Raw genomic sequence first — 25820 nt, forward strand, 5'->3', positions numbered from 1 at the left:
CACACGCACACACACACACACACACACACACACACACACACACAAATAAACAGCCACACAGTGCTTGAGCACTGTGAAGTAAATTCTTGGTATGGTAACTTCATTACTTTAACACCCCAAAATATAGTTCCCTTTTGATTCTGTAAAATTTTTTTTAAAAAAGAAAATTGTGGGGCAAAAGAGATAAAATTGGGACTATGTTTTTGTCTATAATTAGTAAAAAATAACAGAATATTTTATGAATAAAATGCATCTAAAACATGTGACTATGAAAACCTGTGTACAAAGACAATTGTGGCAACTTATCTTCAGAAAAAGGCAGATGAAATATGAGACTTAAAAGTACATCCTTGGTACTTCAGTTCCTTAAAATATTGCAGAGTATTAATTTTTCATCAAGTTGTCATTTTCTCTGACATTTGGTTTTATTAATCAAGGCGTTTATCATCAATTTGTAGAAAATATCATAATTAAGCCAAATAAAATAAAATCCTTAAAAGATTAAAATTAGAAAGCAGGTGAATTAGAACTTTGACATTACCCTGTTGACATACAGGAGCTTTTTTAGAAGTATGAGAATTAAGTGTTTTCAGATTGGTATCTCTATCTTGGGGCGGCCTGGTTTTAAAAAAATGATATAAAGATTGATTTAAAGCTCTCTGACAGTTTTGACATTCAGGTGAAAGTACTGCTGATACATTTGGAACAATTTGCATATCTCACTGCTAAGTGGTATGTTTTAGGTGTGTACTGAGCTAAAGAAATTAAAAACATGCTTAAGTGTATACATTCACAAAACTGATGGTTGGATTTCATCACCCCAGCCCTCTCTAATATAATCTCTGATTTGCTTCTCTATAATAAATTATACCACCAGGTTATTCTTGCTGGAACTTCTAACCATCCATGTAAGGAGCTAAGTAATTACAGCCTCGCCCTGTCTGAAACACCTACTTCAAGCCCTATGAGCTCTTTACACATAATGCACCACCACACATCTACTACAAACTGTTGGCCTGAAATTCTGAGAAGCAGTGTATTAAATGTCATGGGGACCATATTATTGTCCAAACAAATGCATTTTTATCTATTATAGTAAACTGCAAAGCTATTTCTGAAGGGTAATTTCTATTCATTTTGGCCCTCTGAGCTAATGTGTCTATTTAGGGATAGGGAGAGGTCTAAAATTGGAAAGATTCAAATTTATAACAGAAAAGGGGCAGGTGGAAGAGATGGCGTATATTCCTGTACAGAAAAAGAAGGGGTAAAACCACACTTGACTATTCTTGCAAATTTTCAGAAGACATAGGCTTCTTTTTATTACATATAATTCAGATTACTTTGGGAAAAGCTTAGAAAATAATATTTATTATGTTAAAAATAAAGTAAAAAATCCAAAGTCTTGCAAATAGTAAAACATTTCAAAAGGAAAAAAAAAACCTAAATATTATTGGACACTACCTTCAATCTTCAGTGTCTTAATGGTCAGTTCAAACACTGTTTTATATATCTGTAATGAAACAAGAATACTTAAAATTAGAAATCTTCCAGGAAAAGAAACTGTATTTTAACCATACTTTTATGATTAAATTGGGTATCAGAAGTTGGTAGCTAAATTTGTTTATGCCAACTAATAGTTTGGGGTTTTTTTGTCCGAATCCTGTGGCCTGGACTCAGGGCCTGAGCATGGTCTCTGCTTCTTTTGCTCAAGATGAGCACTCTACCACTTGAGCCAGTGCCACTTCTGGCTTTTCTGTTTATATGCTACTAAGAAATCCAATCCAGGACATCATGCATGCTAGGCATGCACTCTACCACTAAGCCACATTCTCAGCCTTAAAACTTATAGTTTTGACAAGAAAAATAAATGTTGACACATTCTGAGATATATATATATATATGCAGTATACAGTGAAATATGGCACAATCATTCAATATAATTCCAATTAGTAGCAGGCTAAAAGTTTTATTAATTTACACTAATACTTGCATCTACATTTTAATTTGTATATTTCTTAGAAGGCTAATTATATTAATAACTCCAAGTTTTATATGTCTAAAATTAGTCTCAACCCTCCATTTATTTGATTATTCTAGGTAACAGATATGTCCCAAAGATTATAAACTATAGCATATGAAAGCACTGGTGAGTTGTTTACCAAGACACAGATGTCATCATGTAAAAAACACTAAGATTGGAGATATTTACATAAACACATAAAATTTAAAGAAAATTAAAAGACCAAAGTTGCAAAGAAATAAGGGAGCAGAAGGAGGGGGCCATGATCACTTAGTTTAAAATGGTGTGTAATACCCAAGACACCAACATTAGAACACTGCTTTATAGTTCCTGTCCTAGCGGAAATGCTAGTTGTAGAGTTCTAACCAGGTTTGGAGGCAGAAATGAGTCTGAAAAAATGTGGATGAATTCCTTGTAAACTTCTTTCCATCAAATTCAATTAACATTATACAATCAAAGCTGAGACTGATAGTTGAGTACGCAGGCTGTTGAAGTGCCTTGAAAGAAAACTTGGTAGACATTCACGATAGGTGATTTAACTAGAAACAACTCTTGTAATTAAAAATTGAGTTTGATGATGTATGCCTTTGGAAAGCGATCTAAATTTGCCGTGACCTTGATGTCATATTTACTAATAATCTCCATGGAGATTAAGTCATTCCAAGTCTCAAAAACAGTTTTACTAATTAAAATATAATGCATAAACATAAGCTAAGACTATAAGCCAGTATATTTGGATAAAATGAAAGAGCCTTTAAAATTAAAAGTATAAATCTGAAGACTTTAATTGACTGGATATTTAATATGTATATGTCATATTTCTCAAAAAGGAAAACAAATAACCACACAAAACATACCGTTAAACCAAAACAAACATTAGCTTAGACAGCACTGATAAATAGGATCTAGAAAAGGAAAGTGACAGTGGTCTTATTTTCAAAATATCTGAGTAATATTCTCCTTTCTCTGTAATAGAAAAATTTAGAAGGGATACTGAAAATTAGGATTAAGAGAAGTTAGAGACCAAACCTTAATAAATGATAAAAAAAAAGTTAATAAGAAACAGAAAAGAAAAAAATGTTCATATTATAACACCAAGGTGGAAAACAACACTTTTAAGAAAATCAATTTAGATATAACATTATATGAGTAATTTTTATGTATTCATTATCTGTCCCCTTCACTAGAAGGGAAATGCCATAAAGAAGGCCCTCTGTTTTATTCACTGTATCCCCATTTCCAAGAATAGTGCCTGACATAGACTGGAACATGAGTGATTACTTATTGAATAAAAGTACAAATAGCCTAACTAACCTTTGAAACAGGCACTGTCTGTATCTTTCTATCACTAAACAAATTTAGTCTTAAAAAAGTTATGTGTTATATACTAAACTTTACCATTTTTTGAATACAAGCACATACAACTCATAGTTTATTTTTAGTATTTTGTCTTGCAAGGGGAATTATTACAACTCATTTATAACACTGTATAAGCAGTTATATAAAAGCAAGAAAAAATAATCAATCTGTAAGTTATATGGGTTGGTTGAACTTTTAAATTGACCTAAATAATACAATTTTTCAGAAGAGATGACGAAAAAGAAGAAATCCAAAAGAAATGATGGAGATGGACAGACAATTACATGAAGGACCATCTAGGGTGTTTCAGGATTACATGAGATAATATATATTCTCTGCTTAATACAATTGGTTTGCAATCATCAAATACAGCACATAGTTACTTTATTAATAAGATTATAATTTGTCCAAGGTATTCATTTTTATCTTCCCTAAATATCAAAAACTCAATAAATATTTATAGAACTGAAAAAGAAAAACAATGATCAGTTCATTAATTAGAAAACACAAACAGACTACATTTATGAAAATAGCACCATATTTCATGTGCTTGAGTCAATCTAACAATCATCACTAAATAATCTTTTTAGATTGAAAGAAATTTTAAAAACAAAAATTACTTTAACTGGCTCAGAACAGTAAAAAATAAATAAAATATAAAGACAACAAACTAGAAATGGCAAGATGAAGTTATTAGTATTAAGCAACTCTCTTGGTTATTTACATCCTACATTTGCCTTCCTCAGATGAACATAACGTTTCTAACACAAGACCTGCTACACAAGCAGCTCACTCATTTAAGTAGTTTTGAAGCACAGGATTTGAAATACAGCAAAATCTTCAAAAAATTAACTAAGCTAAAGTCATCTTCAATAGTTCTGATTCATTAAATTTAGCTCAAAACACCAAACTAGACATGAACAATAATAAAAAAAGAAATCAATTTAAACAGGAAAAAACAACTGTTAGGTCCCAGTCCTATGGAAATGGGGTAGAGAACAATGATTGAAGTACAAGTAATAGGATGATAGTGGAATTGGAGTAAGTCAGACAGGCTAGTATGCCTACTATTGGGTACATATTAGAGAAAGCATTCCCACAGATGATATTAAGATAAGTGATTATATGGAAGAAAAAGAAACTTTGTTCCCTACTTCACCAGAACCAAAATAAAAATGAGGTTGACATATCTAATTATAACCAATAAATACATCAAAAGTTTAAGAAAATATATGCATATAACTTTTGAACTGTATGCTGGGAAGAACTCTTTCGTGGTATTAAAAAAATATATGAGGATAACATTGTCCAAAAAGAAATATACTCTTTACCTTACTTATGTAACTGTAACCCCTCTGTACATCACCTTTATTTTTAATAACAATAAGGAAATTTAAAAACAAATATAAAAATATGTGAACTTTACTATATATAATTAAAAATCATAGGGCTGGGGATATAGCCTAGTGGCAAGAGTGCCTGCCTCGGATACACGAGGCCCTAGGTTCGATTCCCCAGCACCACATATGCAGAAAATGGCCAGAAGCGGCGCTGTGGCTCAAGTGGCAGAGTGCTAGCCTTGAGCGGGAAGAAGCCAGGGACAGTGCTCAGGCCCTGAGTCCAAGGCCCAGGACTGGCCAAAAAAAAAAAAAAAAAAAATCATAGGTACTTACCTTTTTATAAAATTGAGGTCAACAAAATATAAGGTTACATATTTTAATGTGTACAATCTTCATAGGGATTCTCTATATAAATATGATATTTTTAAACTGTGCAAAATGCTAATAAACTGAGTAAAACTTGAGTAGAATTTTGAATTTGGCTAAAATACAAAATATTTTACAAATTAACATTAAGGCATGTTTAAAATATATAAGATAGCATGATAAATAATATAGTAATCAGTAACAATCTGAAACAGTAAGAAAGTAAAAACTGCATGCAAAATAAAAACCTAAATATTTCATAATGCTAACCAGGTAAAAATTATGTTATACAATATTAACTGATAATTTAAAATAGTAAGTGCAATTTTTGAGAAAATCATTAAAACACAGGTGATAAGCCAGGTGCCAGTAGAGCTTGCCTTTAATCTTAGCTACTTGAGAGGCTGAGATCAGAGGATCACCATTGGAAGGAAGCCCAGGCAGGAAAGTCTGTGAGACTCTTATCTTCAATTAATCACCAGAAAACCAGAGTGAAGCTATGGAGCACAATGCCCAGGCCCTGAGTTTAAGCCCCATTACTGACAAATTAAACAAATAGAAACACAGGTTATAAAATAATAGTTATATTAATCCTAAAACTTAACCAATCTTTATAATTTATTTAAACGTATAAAGCACTGAAACCCAGCACCTAGTTTACTTTTCAGAACAGAATTACATGTTATAGCATTAGACTTCTCCAGTTGAAGATATCTGCTTTTATTACTGATGAATTTTTTTCTGTTAACTAAAATTTTTTTTTTTTTTTTTTTTTGCCAGTCCTGGGCCTTGGACTCAGGGCCTGAGCACTGTCCCTGGCTTCTTCCCGCTCAAGGCTAGCACTCTGCCACTTGAGCCAAAGCGCCGCTTCTGGCCGTTTTCTGTATAAGTGGTGCTGGAGAATCGAACCTAGGGCCTCGTGTATCCGAGGCAGGCACTCTTGCCACTAGGCCATATCCCCAGCCCAACTAAAATTTTTTTTTAAAAAGTAAAAAGACAGTTAAAAACTGACTATGATATACCACTTGTTTCCATAAGTTGGATTTCATTTCGCTTAGCATCATCTTATACGGCATTATCATATGGAAATAGTTATTGGGCTATTGTGATCTTCTGCTATGACTATCCTAGACCTGTGCTAATTATTCCCTTCAGTGTGCCATGTGATATCATACCTCTTTTTTTTTCCTCTCATATTCCCTTCCCGCTGTTTTACCCCTGCTATCACTGTATCTGATCTTAGTACCCTGGACACTGTATATAAGTGTATTGGAACTAGGGAAGGAAAAGGGAATACCAAAATCAAAAAACAAAGGATAAAAAGACAATCCATTGCAACAGCACTACTTACAAAACCATTTGGTGTAAACCAACTGTACAACTCATGAGGGGGAGAGGGAAATGGGGACAGAGGAGGGGGGAAACGAGAAAGTAACAAGTTGGATAAGAAATGTACTTGCCTTGCATATGCAACTGTAACCCCTCTATACTTCACTTTGACAATAAATAAGAAAAAACTATGAGAGAAAAAGGAAAAATAAAAAAGAAAGGAAAATGGAATCTTTTATTTGTAAAAATAGCAACCTCCTACTAATAATAGTGTCTATTAATACCTATCAGACAATTTTTATCAAATTTTAATTGATTGTATCTTTAAATTTTCACTGAAAAGCACATAGCAAGGTTATGAAGACTGAGGCAACATTTATTTACTATGAGTGATAGTAAAAGGAGAAGCACCTCTACTGATCACATTAATGACATTAGTGACAAAATGATACAATGAAAACTGAAGCTGTTCCAAATCAATTTTTGTAGTAGAATTAGTAGAATTCAAATAAGTAAAGTTTAATAATACCTGAATTTTACTCAACTACAAAACCATGGTGTCCATTCCCAGATGAAAACTATGTTTAAATCCATGACATTACATGTCATACATATTCACTGGTTACAGCATGTAATCTGTGACTCTTTCTGTTAATTCTTCATTCACATAAGGATTTTTTTCTTTCAAATTTTTATTATCAAACTGATGTACAGAGAGGTTACAGTTTCATATGTTAGGCATTGGATACATTTCTTGTACTGTTTGTTACCTCGTCCCTCATTCCCCCCTCCCCTTCCCACTTTCCCTTTCTCCCCCATGAGTTGTTCAGTTCATTTACACCAAACAGTTTTGCAAGTATTGCTTTTGTAGTTGTTTGTCTTTTTTTACCCTGTATACCACTGTTTACCAGAATACATGGTTTCCAATATACTCAGATAAGATACAGAGATAGTGTAGGTACAACCACAGGGAGGGGATACAAGAAGATCATCAATAATAGAAGCTACAGTTACACGTAGCACATTGAAAGTAGTTACATCTGTGATATAACAATTGTTTCCATAACATGGAGTTCATTTTACTCAGCATCATCTTATATGTTCAGAAGGGCATAGCTATTGGGCTCTTTTGATCCTCTGCTGTGACTTGCTTAAACCTGTGCTAATTATTCCCTATAAGAAAGACCATAGAGTCCATGTTTCTTTGGGTCTGGCTCACTTCACTGAGTATAATTTTTTCCAAGTCCTTCACCCTGCACCAAAATCAATTCCAAATGGATCAAAGACCTCAAAATCAACAGAGATACCCTGAAAACACTAAAGGAAAAAGTAGGAGAAAAACTTGGGCTCCTTGGTGCAGGACAGAACTTCCTTAACAAAGACCCAGAAAGGCTACAAATCAAAGAAAGGTTGGACAAATGGGACTGCATCAAACTGCAGAGCTTCTGCACGGCAAAGGACATAGCTCGCAAGATGAACAGAAAGCCCACAGATTGGGAGAAGATCTTTACTGGCCATTCAACAAACAAAGGCCTCATATCTAAAATATATGCAAAACTAAAAAAAAAATACATTCCTCCAAAACAAAACCGCAAAGAACCAATAGCCCCCTCATCAAGTGGGCTAAAGACTTAAAAAGAGACTTCTCTGATGAGGAAATGAGAATGGCCAAGAGACATATGAAAAAGTGCTCTACATCACTGGCCATAAAAGAAATGCAAATCAAAACAACATTGAGATTCTATCTCACCCCAGTAAGAATGTGCTATATCAAGAAAACCAACAATAACAATTGTTGGAGGGGATGTGGCCAAAAGGGAACCCGACTACATTGTTGGTGGGAATGTAAACTGGTTCAGCCACTCTGGTATGTGGTATGGAGTTTCCTCAGAAGGCTAAACATAGAGCTCCCCAATGACCCAGCAGCCCCACTTTTGGGTATCTATCCAAAAGACACAAACAAAATCACACTAAAGCCACCAGCACAACAATGTTCATCAAAGCACAATTTGTCATAGCTAGAATCTGGAACCAACCCAGATGCCCCTCAGTACATGAATGGATCAGGAAAATGTGGTACATATACACAATGTAATTTTATGCCTCTATCAGAAAGAATGGCATTGCCACATTAGGATTTTAAATGATGCCCTTCTAAAGAAAAGTAGAAACTACCAATAGTCATTCCTTACCATCAATTATAGAAAAATGTCTTCATAAAATAAAAATTAAGTGTACAGCTTAGTGTATCTAATAAAAATTGGTAAATGAAAAATAGTGACCCTAGAAGATAGTTTAAGGAACCTGAACACTTAGATAATCAACACGATGCAGTTCAGTTTCAGTCCACCATATTGCTCATTCCTAAAATATATTTATTCTGGCTTTGTGGAATACAGTTTGCCAAACACCAGAGACATTTGATAAGTTGTATGGTAGATTTGGAGAATCTTTCCTAAAAGTGGCCTATCTAATGTCATAGGAAAGCTGTGTAAAAGTAAATTTAATCCACTGATTTAATTGAGCTCAAGCTCTAGGCCCACAATGAAGGCCATTCACTTGCTTCAATAATTTTATTCTTTTGATGCATTGCAATTGCCCTTCTAAACACAACAAAAAATATCAGAAAGCTTCTTTATTTATGCTTTTAACCCTAAATTTCAGTCAACTTATTTATTTTTCTCATTTGTCTCGTTAAAAGTAACCCAAACCCTTTCCTTTATTATGCAGCTTGCCTGTTTGCTTTTATTTTCCAATACCAGAGTGCCTTAAATAAATTCTTTAAAACCAACACACCATCAAATAAATATATTAAAACTCAATGATCATAAAAAGTACACATTCTAACCTCCTTAATTATTAACAGGTAAACAATGCATTTCTAAATTATTTTCTCAGTCTCCTTTAAATAAAAAGTTAAAAAGTTTTGAGCTTGGAATGGGTACCCTTTCTAGAAATCTGTAAAATAATTATTTAAAATTATTATAAAGCAGCTATTATATAATGTTATGTATTATAATTATTGTTTTAAAATCCTTGAAGTTATTTGAACAAAATTAACTTTAAAACACATAATGTCACTAATAGCTTTTACCTGTAATCCTACCTACTCAGGAGGCTGAGATCTGAGATGGCAGTAAGAAACCAGCCAAGGCAGGAATTTGGTCAGATTTTTATCTTCAATAAACTACCAAAAGGCTGGGAAGGGAGGTATGGCTCAAGTGGTAGAATGCTAGCCTGGAGCTTAAAGACAATATCTAGGTCCTGAGTTCAAGTCGAAGAACCAGCACAAAAGAGAAGAAGAAAGCAAAACAAGACAAACTAAAAAACAGGACATGAACTTAAACACTTGCTAAGAAGAAATAAAATGTATTTGTATGCTTTTATAACTTACTAAAATTCTTTTCATTGTACCTTTCACTTATACTATTTCAGATAATTCATTGAACCATGTGAGTTATACTGACATTATGGTTTTGAAGAAAAATTTATAGAATATTATTATTCCTAAACATTCCATAAGAAATATGAAATTACAGAAAAACTATAAAATTCTTAAAATTGAATAGAAAGAAAACAATAGAAAATTAATATTTTTCTCTAAATAAAGCACTAGCTCAGCAAACTTACGGAAAAACTGTTGCTGCTTGACACAACATTGATTTACCTGTAATGATGGTTAATTAAATTTTATGGTTAGACAATGGTAAAGAGTTTTTTTTTTGTTTTTTTTTTTTTTTTTTGCCAGTCCTGGGCCTTGGACTCCTCCCTGGCTTTTTCCCACTCAAGGCTAGCACTCTGCCACCTGAGCCACAGCGCCCCTTCTGGCCGTTTTCCATATATGTGGTGCTGGGGAATCGAACCAAGAGCTTCATGTGTAGGAGGCAAGCACTCTTGCCACTAGGCCATATTCCCAGCCCAAGAGTTTTTAATTTGATCCTTTTTTACTAAAAAATTAAAATGTACAATTGGCATTGATTATTCTGTCTTTGTAAATAGGGTAGCATAAATTTATCTTTCATTAAAGATAAGAAATAATCATATAACATTAAAGGGTGGCTCTTTTTTTAGGGAAGCTATAAAACTCTCTGAAAATATGATAAAATCAAATACCTTTTCATCTAGTTTACATGTTCAAAAGCTTCCTATAAGATTTCCATGAGCCCAAAGATTCCCCTGCTTTCTAATTTTTAAAAAAATAGCAAGCACATGCATTCTTTGCATGCAGGTGTTAAGTGCTTTATGTATTTTTACAATTTTCTTTCTTTTTTTTTTTTTTTTGCCAGTCCTGGGCCTTGGACTCAGGGCCCGAGACCGTCCCTGGCTTCTTCCCGCTCAAGGCTAGCACTCTGCCACTTGAGCCACAGCGCCGCTTCTGGCCGCTTTCTGTATATGTGGTGCTGGGGAATCGAACCTAGGGCCTCGTGTATCCGAGGCAGGCACTCTTGCCACTAGGCTATATCCCCAGCCCTATTTTTACAATTTTCAACAACACAAAAACTATATGAGGTATAGGGTATCATTATCCCCATTTTATTAATATTCCAACTGAAGCAGAGAGAATTAATTTGCCAAAGGACCCTTCTCTATGGTAGGACAAAACTCAGTTATTATGGGCACAGAGTTCAAATTTCAACCATATGTTCCATATCCAGTTTCAAACTTTCTTAAAGCAATGGGGTTTCTATGTGATATTATACTTAACAAGTCTTCCTCCACTGCAATGCAGAAATATTCATGCCATGTTTCTCAGAATAATTCATCAGGAGAATCCTTCATAAGTGTTTGCAAAACTACCTTTAGTCAGCTAACGGTTCATCCCATTGTTCTAAGAGTCAGTGCCCAAATAAATACACTACTACCTCAGTGATGCAAAACCATTCAATAAAAATTTACCCACTTATTTCCTTTATGGAAAATTATAATGGTATTAAAATTGAGTGACTATAAATTCTAACACCCAGCCAAGGCAATGAAATAAATAGGCAATAATATCATGATAACAATTCTCAAATATGAGACTGTCTCATTTTCTAAACTTGTCTGAAGAAGGGTAAAATCCATACTATATCTGATTTTTCCTTTCTAGCCCTAAATTACTCCTATGATTTAAAATATTAAAGTAGCATGTATATTTAGTTACTTCAGTGGTCAGTTATATCAATCTGATCCTGTTTCTGACAGAGTCTTCCAGAGATGCCAAACAATCAGTAGCATAGGGTTTTAATTTAAGATACCACCCTTTACATATTGAGTAGTTCCATGAATAAAAAAGGCTAATACAAATATATAATAAAATAAATCTCTCATTTCTATAGATGATTTCTTCTGTGAATTAATTTAATAGTTATTTTTATTTCCTACATACATGTAGATGCAAACTAGGAGATATGAGTGAGACACAAATGTGAGGGAGAAAACTAAAGCAAATATTCTGTAGGTTAAAAGCCATTTTGAGAAAAAGGAAATGCCATATAGGAAAGGCAGTATATCACAAGGCAAACAAGACACTCTGATGACACTATACTAGAGAACCTTGATAATGGATACAGATTTTCCACATTAGGTCCAGTCATTTGGATAGAGTAATTGGTCCCAAGACAGACAGGCTTAGCTGGGAATACAAACCTGGTTAAAATATAAAGAATAAAATAAAGAATAAAGAAAATATAAATAATAATCAGGCTTGGTATCTCTCTACTATGTCATCCTATTGGAAATACTCTAACCATTACTTTACAAAAAGTTCCAATCACTTATAACATCAAATTTTAAGTAGTAGGTTTTCGAATTCTTCCATAACCTCTCTGGTATATTAATTTCAATATATACTATGCAATCCATCTTCCTACAAACTATTTTTTCCCTCTGTGAGGCTGATGTTGCTGGTGACTGTAGTTCATTTGCAAGGCAAGTACCTTACCACTAGGCCATATTCCCAGCCTATGACTGTAATTTAGAATGTCCCTTTTCAGCCACTTAAATCTGGCCTATTGCCAGTCTTAATCCTTTTGTGAAACATTAATATTTAAAGGAAATCTATAAATTCTATTCTCAAATCCATCACTCCACCTTCTTATGAGGCCCAGTTTTCTTTAAATGTCCCTGTATTTGTCACTTTCTAAGTAAAAGGTCTTGTTTTACCAGGATGCTTAGCAGATGTCCATAACCACAGAGTGACATTGCAAGTAAGCTTCTACTTACGTAAATAAAGAAACAACCACTAGTCTTCAATATCTACAAAAGGTATCACTATCTTAATATTTTTCACTCGTCTCTTTTCCTATAGATACTTATGTAGGGCCTTCTCTTTCATTTTAAATCACATATCTACATTCCAGTTAAGAAAATACTGATCAAACTGACTAATAGATGGTATATTTAGGGAAGAGTACAATGTTGTAATTCCTACAAACAACTAACAAACTAATTTATCAAAATTAATATCTAGAAACTGGAAACATTTTCAAGAAGGGGGAGGGCAATGAGAGATAGCACATCAACACAGGGAGGAAAGGTGAACACATATAGTATTGTATTCAATGTACATTATATAAAAATTGAACTACTTTGAAGGTAGAGATGGGAGGGGGGGGAAATGTAGGAACAATGGAAAGGGTGACACTGATCAATATACATTGTATTCATAACCTGACCTATAAAATCCTATTGGTACAACTACTTAATAATAACATAATTTTCAAAGTAATTTAAGGGCTGGGGATATGGCCTAGTGGCTAGAGTGCTTGCCTCGTATACATGAGGCCCTAGGTTCGATTCCCCAGCACCACATATACAGAAAATGGCCAGAAGTGGCGCCTGTGGCTCAGGTGGCAGAGTGCTAGCCTTGAGCAAGAAGAAGCCAGAGACAGTGCTCAGGCCCTGAGTCCAAGCACCAGGACTGGCCAAAAAAAAAAAAATCAAAGTAATTTAAAAAGAAAATATTGATTACTTGAATTAATTGAATACCTATGAATACATAATTAGGAATCTCAATTTAACTCTGCTCTCTCTAATACTTTCTCATAAACACAATATAGAATTTTTCCCATTTCTTGGAGTTCATTTTGATAAACGTAATTTTTATGATAATATGCACATAGCTATTAAGCCCTTGTGATCCTCTTCTAAGAATATACTCCTTCAGTCTCACTGGGTGAATATTCACAGTCCTATTTCATTAATCGTGTCCAAGTGCAGTTGTCTTTTACCATCCCTAGTATTTACTTGTAGATTTATTGACACATTCTAATTACTACAAATGAGGGAAACTATGCACCCCTTGTTTCTTTGGGTCTAGCTTACTCTTTTTATAACCCATCCAAATGGCATTTTTCTTTGTCCTTCTACATTTACTCCACCTCCACCCATTTTCTATTATTTCCCAAATTAATGGAAATTTTTGTTAAAATATAAACATACATACACTCATACGCATACAACCTTTACCACAATCAAGGCATTGGATCTTCTTTTTTCTGGAGTTTCAATTTGGTCTTATAAAAAGCTATTCTAAATTGTTTCATAATGCTTTCCCTTTCTCGGTTCTCAATGCAAAAATGTTTACTAATTTTTACTAATTTTACTAATTTTCACTATTTTTTTTTTTTTTTTGGCCAGTCCTGGGCCTTGGACTCAGGGCCTGAGCACTGTCCCTGGCTTCTTCCCGCTCAAGGCAAGCACTCTGCCACTTGAGTCACAGCGCGACTTCTGGCCATTTTCTGTATATGTGGTGCTGGGGACTTGAACCCAGGGCTTCAAGTATACGAGGCAAGCGCTCTTGCCACTAGGCCATATCCCCAACCCTAATTTTCACTAATTTTTATCTTATGATTCAAACTTTCTGACCAAAATCACTCCTAAAGGCTCCTCCCCATTTTCTAGGTAACAATTACTTATTATTTCCTTATAATCTCATTTACTGTGAATCTTCCCACATTAGGGATGTTATCTGTTTTGCTCAGTCCCAATTCAAGTGAATAGCATACAGTAAGCATCCATTTATCTGAGTAATAAACAAACTAATACATAGTATCATAGGAATTACTATTTAAACCATAAATATTTACCTAACTTCTACAATGAACTATTTTTTTTAATTCTTAAGTTGAAGGATAATGTAAATGTATGTGAGTAAAAGGTACAAGATCAGTCTGAGGACATTTTCAAAGAGATCTAAAATAACTAGGTTACTACACAATCAGATTTAAAATATTTTGCTACATGGGAGCATAAACAAAGGTATCTGTGCTTTATTCCTTTCTTATTCCCCCACAACTCTATTGATGTGTCAATACCTCTTTCATGATGGTAAAAATTATTGAAATTGAATGCAATTTCATGAAATTGTACGAAAACTATGATAATGTTATACACTTTTCAGACTTTTGCTGTGAAAGAATGGGTCAATTTCCATGAAACATGAAAGAGTCCAGGTGAGAATAAACCCTAAATAGAGTAATATGTACACATTTAATTCTGCTTCCATGAAGCATACAAAATTCTACTTCTGCCTAGAATTGAGAATGATTGAAATGCTTCTACAGGTATATTTTTAAAAAGACATTTATATAAACCAGAGCTAAGCAAACAGTTTTTGGTAAAACATCAAATAATATTTTTGGCTTTTCAGGTTGTATAATTTCTGTCTCAACTAATAACTCTGCTATTGTAAACTAGAAAGAACCATAAGTATGAACACTAATGACCATAGCTCAATTCCAATGAAACTTTGTTTATAAAAACAAGAGTTGAGACATGTTTTTGGATTCCTGATACAAAACTATTAGTTAATACTCAAGGTGATACAAGGCTAAAGATTTAACACAATTAATTAGGGTGGGGTATAAGAAAAACTCATTTAGAAGCTGAAATACTTGTTTGATCTGCATGGTTCTATTATATGAATTGCATAGTATGTAGCAGTTGGAGAAGGTTATGAGGGACCTGAACCCCTTAAGTCAACTCTGTCACTCTCACCTAATCCCACAATTATTTGGGGGTTGTTTATAGCAATACATTTGGGTCTTACGTAGATTCAACATTTTCCCATACATAGATCCATCATATTATTCATATTATAATTTAGTACTTATTTTGGAAATGCTACAACAAACATTTGCTTTTGCTTGAAGTTCAAAAAACACAATCCCTTTGCCCACGTTAATTTAGAGTCTTAGTTTAAATAACTATTAATTTTGTCAGACATGACTCATCTGTAATAAATTCATCTTGTCCTTTATTCATGATTCTTTTATCTTTACAATATCTATTGGTTCCTTTTTTTGTTTCAGAATACTGTTGGATACTTATACATCCATTTTCAATTCAATTACATTCATCATAACTAGTTCCTATTTTTAAATTATTTCATACTCTAACTTTCTTAATTAGGATGTATCTCCATATACCAAAAAGTAAACTGAATGCACTTTTGCTTATCTCTGAATAGCTATTTTCTTTTCAAAAGGTATTATGTCCTTTTCAAAATTGCATTCTAAGCCAGAAATCAGTGGCTCATGCCTGTAATCCTAACTATTCAGGAGGCTGAGATCTGAGAATCACAGTTTGAAACCAACTCTAGCAAGAAAGATCTTAAGATTCTTATCTCCAACTATGCACTAAAGAGCTGAGAATGGAGCTGTGGCTAAGAAGGCAGAGGGGAAGCCTTGGGCACAAAAAGCTCCCAGGCCCTGAGTTCAAGCCCCAGAATCAGCAATAATAAACTATAAAAAAAGAAATTGTATTCCAACACCAAAACAGCTACAAACTTTAACTAAAACTTGGAAAACATTTGAAATGATACTTCATCAATACATATTGTCATGAGACATTGTCAGTATATAAGTAGCAATAATGTCCTTTTTCTATTCTCCACAATATAGTTGCTATAATAAATAATACCATCAATCAGCTTTCACTAAGAGATCAGCCTATCTATTTGTGGTAACCACTCTGTATTTTTCATATCCAATTCTCATTTCTCTGCTCTGACTACACTAATCTCTAGAATATATTGTGTCAAATTTAGCTTCACCTATGGCCTTGCAAAAATGCCAAAGCCATAATATTTGAGTTATGTAAGTTCATTATCATGAAGTTCAAGCTACATGGAACACAATTACAATTTTTTAAATAAAATGAGAAAATGTAAAGTATTTTTTAATATTATGAAGTCTGCTTTAGTTGAGATTAGTATTCAATAAATGAAAACACTTGAGAATTCTAGCAAAAGTAAACCTTGAGGTGGCTGAAATATCCATTCTAAATAATGGGACCTTTTAGGTAATTGTCTCTACAAAACAAAACAGGGCTTTTTGAGGTCATAAAATACTTAGCTTTCCCAAGTATGATGAATTCAAAAAACTTACCACTAAATTATACAATAGGAGTAGGATTGTTGAATCTACCTGAAAAAAATATTTTCAAAAACTCCATAAAGTAATTGAATCATTAAAGAAATAATTAGACATTCTTTTTTCCACTATGAAGGAGAATCACAACCTTTCAAAATCTGCAAAACAGGATGAAGTGTTCACATCTCCATGTGAGGCCTGAATCACTATTATATATGCTGTTACCATGTATGTATTAAAGCAAGGAAGAAGAAAAGCATTTCTGAAAGAAGACAGATTTGCTGCTCTGAGGTTCCTGATATGATCATGGAATGAACTAGGAGAATTCACAGACCATCAAACTGACAGTCAGTTACTCTGCACTTGAAAGGTCCACAGTACAGCTCAAATCACCAATTGCCAAAAATTAACTGTAAGTACAAACCTTACACTTCAGTCATGCACTGGCAAAAAGCAGCAGCTTAGCTACAAGTTTAAAAACAAATCAAAGAAACAGTTAGGTTCAATGAATTGAAGAGGAGGGTAGATTGAAAAGGGAATAATTAATCTGCCTCACCAAAAATATTAAAGTAACCTTGCCAAAAATGTGTATTTTTAAGATGTAAGCTGCTCTAACAACAAAATCTCATTCCCTTCTCATGTTTCTTTGTTCCTCTCTTCTTCTTCTATTTTCTTATTCTCTCTTTCTTCTCTTAAGCTCCTTTACACTTCCCTGCTCTCCTCGTTTTCTTCTTCTTAATACATAAATACATACACAAAATGTACACATTACATGAAGATGCCAATTAAGTGAATACTTTAAAAATCATTTTTGACTATTGATGTGACAACCTAGGAAAAAGTATGTCGAACATTAAAGAATTAGGGCAACAAAATCCAACTTAAATGTTAAATACATCAATCAAGTACATAGCACATACATACATAGGGAAATAACCAAGATACAACAGATATAAAATAGTAAAGACAGGCTGACTCATCCTATGTGGTTGTATCTCTCAAATGAACAGATATGCTAGATAATTTTGCTAATTAAAAAGTGAACCAAATGGCACTAATGGTTCACACTTCTAATCCAAGCTACTTGGGAGGCTGAGACCAGTAGGATTACAGCTTGAGGATGGTGTGAGTTCAGGACACCCCATTATAAGCAATAAAAAGTTGGGCATAGTGTTACATGTCTTTCATCCTAGTTACTCAGTATAAACAGAAAGACTGTGATCATGGCCAGCCTGGACAGCCAGGGCAGAAATTCAAAGCCCTATAGAAAAAAAAAGACTGAACACAGAAAGGGCTATGTAACAAGCTTAAGGTCTGAGTACAAATCCTAAAACAGGGTAAAAGGAGGAGGAGAGAATGAAGAAAACTAAGGAAAGAATAAAGATGAGAAAGCTTTGGTTGTCAGAAAAGAGACCTCAAAAGTAAAGGAAAAGGTGAAGCTAAAAAGCCTTGGTAGACTACCAGGATAATATATCCCTACTAATGCGACATGGGGGACAAGCCAAGGCCACAAGCCATTAAAAGAAGTAAAGAGCTCATGCTGATTAATCATTTCCCAACTTGAGGTTTTACATAGAAAGATTTGCAGACTGGTCTGGAAATAAAAGAAAATTAAAATAAGAACGCTACAATTTTTATGGTACTGGATAGAAAAGTCATATGAAATAGAAAATATATTTAAGTGTTATAAACATGAAAGGGAGGATCATTTATACTATCTATTTGGGACAGAAAAACCAAAGGATAAAGTTAATGTCAAAACAATCAGGTTTTCTATAGCTAACATTATACTTAATGGAGAAAAGTTAAAACCAGTACCTTTGAAATCAGGAGTGAGACAAGGATGCCTGTTCTCTCCACTCCTCTTCAATATAGTACTAGAATTCCTAGCCAGAGCAATAAGACAAGAGGCAAATATAAAGAGGATCCAAAGAGGGAAAAAATGAAGTCAAACTCTCTCTCTTTGCAGATGGCATGATCCTGTATTTAAAGAACCCCATCAACTCTACTCCCAAGTTACTTGAGGTGACCCGAAACTTTGGCAAAGTAACAGGGCATAAAACAAATCTTCAAAACTCAATGGCTTTTCTGTATGCCAAAAATGAGAAGACTGAGTCTGAATTCAGGAGAGGAACTCCTTTGCAAAAGCCACACACACACACACACACACACACACCTAAGAATAACTTTAACCAAAGAAGTGAAAGACTTCTATGATGAAAACTTCAAAAACCTAGAAAGGGATCTGGAAGACGGCGGAGGAACAGCAGAGCCCTAGCTGAGCTCCCTCCAACATTGCAGTTTTACCACGCTAGAGAAACTTTTACTCCTAGAAAGACAGCCTAAGTAAGTTATAACAGTATAGGGATTCTGGCCAGGAAGGAAAAATTGACTTTGCTGGCCTGAAAACACAGACTTGAGCTCCGGGCAGCATCCTGCCGCCATGCCAGTGCTGGCACCAGCACACTGCCCCACACTCCGCACACCTAAAGCACATAGCAGCGACCAGGGAGAAATCCTCCCAATGGCAGCAGACAGACGGTAATCACAGTCTGAGCACGGACGGGCTGAAATCGCAGAGAAAGTATGAGTACCCCACAAAAGACATTCCTACTCGCACCCACAGAGCAGCTTCTGGGAGGTAGCCCTTCCCCCACTACCAGAGTAAAGCACCATCTTTGACACTGGCAAAGAGTCAGACCAGACTGGAATTAAAGCAGGCCTGGGGAAAGCAAGGACAAAGGGGCCATCTTTGAAAAGGTCAAGAGGGACAGACCAGTGAGAGCCAGCCCCACCCAGAAGAATGCTCCCTGCCCAGGTGGGAGGCTCGTCCAGAGCCCAGGCTCACACACTCAGGTGAATGCAGCCAGAGGTGCCCCACCCTGCCTGCCAGAATTTCTAAATTAAAACCAAAAGCGGTGAGCAGCTACTGGCGGCACGGAAAAACCAGATGGGAGATCAAACAGTTCCCGAGACAGATAAATGGACCCATCACAGAGGAAGCAAATTGCCCAGCCTTAAATGGAGCTGAATTCCACAGCCAGCTCCGCCCAGGAGGCCACCCCGCCCAGGAGGGAGGAACCACCCCCAGGTAAGCCACTCTCAGCATGGTAAACCAGGCCAGAGGTGCCCCACCATGCTGAGTCCACAGCCTATTCAAAGCCAGGCATTAAAGGCAGCTGCCAAACAGCAAACATGAGGAGCCATGGTTCCCAAGACTGTTCACATCCCCATCTATAGAGGACATCCAAATCCTACCTGCAAGCTGTGTGAACCACAAAGCCCCAGGATTTCACTAACAGAGGAGGAGGGTCAAAGCAGATCCACCCCCCACAAACTGAAAGCAAGTCAAACCAGCCAAGCAGCAAAATAGACTGCAGACCATCACAAGGAAACCAGAGACTGTAGAAAGCCTACCTAAACAAGAAAGACTCCATTTTTAAAATATTTTTTAAACTTATTTTTCTTTTTCCCATTTCTGAGATGTCGTTGGTTTCTTGTTTTCCATTTTTTATTTGTTGGTTTTAACATGTTTTTGGGGGGTTGTTTGTTTTTCTGTTTTTTTTAAAATAATTTTTCTGTTTTGTGCATTTGTTGTCCAGTATTTTTTCTTTATTTCACTCTTCACATTCTCTTTCTTTAAAATTACTTTCCACCTTCACTCTTTTTTGCTAACTCTCCATTGTCTATCATTTTAACCTGTTCTTTCTACTGATTCTACTCTTCTCCACATTTCCAAGCCACTGAAACTAAACCAAAATCATAACAAACACCCCCCATACATTTCACTCTATTCCCTTCACTACCTCTAACCTACCTTGCTGATTTACTTCCAGGACCTCTAGGTTCCATTTACCCCTGGGTATTGGAGAGAGGATATCCCTGCTCAATCAGAGTAAATAAAAGGGGTTCATAGAGAAAGCCAGTTCAAAAAGAACTTAATATAAGAACAAAAATTGCTCATAGAGTTGTAACAGTAAATAAGTAACTACGGAATACAGGGCTCAGGATTGGTTGTTATATCAAAATTATATTCATTAGGTACACCAAATCTAATTTTATATACAGGTATACAAGGTAGCTGTATATAATTGTGAATTCCTAAGATGTACACAACAGTGCTGGGTAAGGTCTTCTTTGGGTATTAAACGGTGCTCACAGGTGCTTGTAGATTGGCATTCCCAATCCAAATGGGCAGAAGAAACACAAGAAAGATGGCAAACAATGGAGTCTTATCTCCCACTCAAAACAAGCATAAAGCAGAACAATCAAAGACATAGAAGAAAACCCTCAAAATGCTCTACAAAGTTTACTGATAAACATAGTAAGTGCAAAGTCTGAATCAATACATCAATCCTTCCATAAAGTAATAGACAACTTCATGGCCTCGACAAATAGAAAGATAAATGAACTTCATGAGTCACACGAAAAGATAGCTACCCAGGTAAAAGATTTGAGAGATAGCACTCAAAACGAAATTAATGAATTTAATGAAGTAAAGAAGTCCATGCAGGACCTAAGAGATAACTATACCAAGGACATGGAAATCATCAGGAAAGACCAGTAAGAAGGAAAACAGATTCGAAATTAAGTAGCTACCCTACAGTCCCGACTAGCTGAAGCAGAGGATTGAATCTCAGAAGCTGAAGAGTCCCTAGAATCTATGGAGAAAGATCAAAAACCAATCAAATCGACAAAACAGATCACTCCAGGAGCTCCAAGACACAATCAGGAAGCCCAATTTAAGGATAATAGGTATCGAGGAAAACCTAGAGAAAGAAGTTAATGGAATAGGCAACCTATTTAACAGAATATTAGCCAAGAACTTCCCAAATATCCAGAAGGATAGGACTATACAAATACAAAAAGCATTTGGAACCCCAAAGCGACCTACTCTGATAGGACATCCCATCGACACATTGTGATCAAAACAGGATCAATAGAGTTCAAGGAAAGACTCCTTAAAGCTGCTAGGGAGAAGAAAATAATCACATATAAAGGAAAAGCAATCAGAATTACCCCAGACATCTCAGCCAAGTCCATGAAAGCAAGGAGAGCCTGGAATGAGGTATACCAAACCCTAAATAAAAATAACTACCAACCAAGAATACTGTACCCAGCTAAACTCTCATTCATAGCCAAAGGTCAAATAAAAGTCTTCCACAGTAAGGAAAAACTGAAACAATATATCTCCACCAAACCAGATTTACAGAAAATCCTCAAAGATGTACTATACAGGGAAAATAACCAAGATCACAATACAGACTGAGAAATGCACCCTAAATAGAAAACCAGAATATTAGACCAAGAATTGGGAAGATACAGCTTTTAACAAGATAGCTATAATGAAAGGAAAAAATGATCATCTCTCAATCCTAACTCTCAACATTAATGAACTAAATTTTCCAGTCAAACGACATAGGCATCATAAATTGGATCAAAAATGAAGATCCATCTTTCTGCTGCTTCCGAGAGACACATCTATCCAGCAAAAGGTGACATCTTTGAAAAGTGAAAGGGTGGAATCAAATCTACAAGCAAATGGCCCCAATAAGCAGGCAGGAGTTGCAATCCTAGTATCAGACAAAATTGACTTCAAATTAAAAAAGGTAAGAAGAGACAAAGAAGGTTACTACATAATAATAAAAAAGGGATCTCTCTTACAGGAAGATATAACCATCCTAAATATCTACACACCAAATACGGTAGAACCCAACTTCATCAAACAAACACGACTGATTCTAAAAACACTCACTGAACCAAACACATTGATAGTTGGGGACTTTAACACTCCACTGTCACCTCTGGACAGATCAACACACCAAAAACTGAACCAAAAAACCACAGAACTAAACAATTACATAGACCTACTAGACTTAACCAACATCTACAGAATATTCCATCCAGCAACAACAGAATACACATTCTTTTCAGCAGAACATGAAACATTCTCCAAAATAGCTCACATCTTAGGGCACAAAGAAAATCTGTACAAATTCAGAAGTATCAAACCCATTCCCTACATTCTCCCAGACCACAATGGAATAAAATTAGAGCTCACCTCAAATAGCCACCACAGAAAATCCTACAATTCATGGAGGATAAACAACACACTACTGAACCATCAGTGGGTCACTGAAGAAATTAAAACAGAAATTCAAATGTTTATGGAATTCAACCAAGATGAGGACACAAAGTACCATCTCCTTTGGGACATAGCAAAGGAAGTACTCAGAGATAAATTTATATCTCTGAGTGCATACACTAACAAACTGGAGAAACAGCAACTCAATAATTTAAGGAAGCATCTTAATCTCCTTGAAAGAGAACAACAAGTCAAACCTCAAGTCAATAGAGGGAAGCAAATAATTAAAATCAAATTAGAATTAAATGAATTAGAGGCCATAAAAAGCCATCGAATGAATCAACAAAAAAAGAGTTGGTTCTTTGAAAAAATCAACAAGATAGACAAACCCCTAGCAAACCTGACCAAAAAATGAAGGCAGCACACTCACATAAATAAGATCAGAGATGACACAAGTAACATCACCAAAGTAACAACCAAAATTCAGAACACAATAAGGGACTATGTTGCAAACCTTTATGCCAACAAATTCGAGAACTTGGAAGAAATGGATGATTTCCTAGAAAAAATTCATATCCTCGAACTCAACCATGAAGATTTAAAACTTCAAAACAGACCCATATCCAGTATTGAAATAGAAACGGCAATAAATGATCTCCCATCCAAGAAAAGCCCAGGCCCAGACGGATTCACAGCAGAATTCTACAAGGCCTTCAAAACAGAACTCACAGCAATATTTCTCAAACTCTTCAATGAAATTGAAAGAGAAAGTTCACTACCAGACATGTTCTATGAAGCCAGTATAACCCTCATCTCAAAACCAGGCAGGGACTCATCATGGAAAGTGGACTATAGACCTATTTCCCTGATGAACATAGAAGCAAAAATTCTCAACAAAATTCTGGCCAATCGACTTCAACAGGTCATCAAAAAATCATACACCATGAGCAAACTGGATTCATCCCAGGGATTCAAAGTTGGTTCTATATATGCAAGTCAATTAATGTAATCCACCACATCAACTGGAGCAAGGTAAAGAACCACATGGTTCTATCACTGGATGAGGAAAAAGCATTTGATAAAATCCAGCACCCATTTATGCTAAAAGCCCTGGAAAAACTGGGATTCCAGGAAACACTTCTGAATATAAAAGGCAATTTATGACAAACCAATAGCAAGCATAATTCTAAATGGTGAAAAACTAAAGCCATTCCCTTTAAAATCAGGAGCAAGACAGGGATGTTTGCTCTCTCCCCTTCTCTTCAACATAGTACTAGAATTCCTAGCCAGAGCAAGTAGGCAAGAAGAAAATATAAAGGGGATCCAAATAGGAAAAGATGAAGTTAAACTTTCTCTCTTTGCAGAAGACATGATCCTATACCTAAAGAACCCCATAGACTCTATCCCGAGGATACTAGAGTTGATCCAAAACTTTGGCAAAGTTGCAGGATATAAAATGAACCCTCAAAAATCAACGGCCTTTCTCTATGCTAATGACCCGAAGACCGAGGCTGAAATCAGGAAAGTAACTCCTTTTGCAATAGCCTCAAAAAACATAAAATGCCTAGGAATAACCTTAACCAAAGAAGTGAAAGACCTCTATGATGAGAACTTTAAAATCATGAAAAATGATATTAAGTCAGAACTAAGGAAATGGAAAAACCTCCCATGCTCCTGGATTGGGAGGATTAATATAATCAAAATGGCAATATTGCCAAAGGCTATCTACAAATTCAATGCAATACCCATTAATATCCCAACACCATTTTTAATGAAATAGAGGACGCAATCCAGAAATTCATATGAAACTATAAAAGACCCAGAATAGCATAAACAATCCTAAGCAGAAAGAACAGTGCTGGTGGAATTACAAAACCCAATTTCAAGCTGTATTATAAAGCTATAGTAATAAAAAACACCTTGGTATTAACACCGGAACAGGCCTGAAGACCAATGGAACAGAATGGAAGACCCAGAAATGAACCCACAGAACTACGCCTACTTAATCTTTGATAAAGGAGCTAAAAAAATAGTCTGGAAGAAAGATAGCCTCTTTAACAAATGGTGCTGGCAAAACTGGTTCAACACATGCGACAAACTAAAATTAGATCCTTATACATCACCCTGCACCAAAATCAATTCCAAATGGATTAAAGACCTCGAAATCAAAAGACACCCTGAAAACACTAAAGGAAGGAGTAGGAGAAACACTTGGGTTCCTTGGCACAGGACAGAACTTCCTTAACAAAGACCCAGAAAGGCTACAAATCAAAGAAAGGTTGGACAAATGGGACTGCATCAAACTGCAGAGCTTCTGCAGGGCAAAAGACATAGATCACAAGATAAACAGAAAGCCCACAGACTGGGAAAAGATCTTCACTGGCCATACAACGAACAAAGGCCTCATATCTAAAATATATGCAGAACTTATAAAATTACATTCCTACAACACAAAAGCGCAAAGAACCAATAGCCCTCTCAAAAAGTGGGCTAAAGACTTAAAAAGAGACTTCTCTGATGAGGAAATGAGAATGGCCAAGAGACATATGAAAAAGTGCTCTACATAACTGGCCATAAAAGAAATGCAAATCAAAAGAACATTGAGATTCCATCTCACCCCCGTAAGAACGTCCTATATCAAGAAAACTAACAATAACAAATGTTGGAGAGGATGTGGCCAAAAGGGAACCCTTCATTGTTGGTGGGAATGTAAACTGGTTCAGCCACACTGGAAAGCAGTATGGAGATTCCTCAGAAGACTAAAACATAGAGCTCCCCTCTGACCCAGCAGCCCCACTTTTGGGTATCTATCCAAAAGACCACAAACAAAATCACACTAAAGCCACCAGCACAACAATGTTCATCGCAGCACAATTTATCATAACTAAAGTATGGAACCAACCCAGATGCCCCTCAGTAGATGAATCGATCAGGAAAATGTGGTACATATACACATGGAATTTTAT

At 35.4% G+C, this 25820-nt stretch overlaps 1 protein-coding gene across 15 annotated transcripts in view; it reads right to left on the reverse strand.

The window, feature by feature from the left end:
- The window catches only part of Zbtb20 (zinc finger and BTB domain containing 20), a 748243-nt gene that overhangs the window by 617751 nt on the left and 104672 nt on the right, over positions 1-25820 (reverse strand). For 12 of the 15 annotated variants that reach the window (XM_048346652.1, XM_048346654.1, XM_048346650.1 and 9 more), the window contains one exon: positions 1462-1510. The exons of the other annotated variants lie outside the window; for them this stretch is intronic. The gene's annotated coding sequence lies outside the window, so the exon portion shown is untranslated. The remainder of the gene's footprint in view (positions 1-1461; positions 1511-25820) is intronic. 15 annotated transcript variants of the gene reach the window in all.

Source organism: Perognathus longimembris, chromosome 5, assembly GCF_023159225.1.
Source record: "Perognathus longimembris pacificus isolate PPM17 chromosome 5, ASM2315922v1, whole genome shotgun sequence".
In the NCBI taxonomy this organism is placed as follows: domain Eukaryota; kingdom Metazoa; phylum Chordata; class Mammalia; order Rodentia; family Heteromyidae; genus Perognathus; species Perognathus longimembris.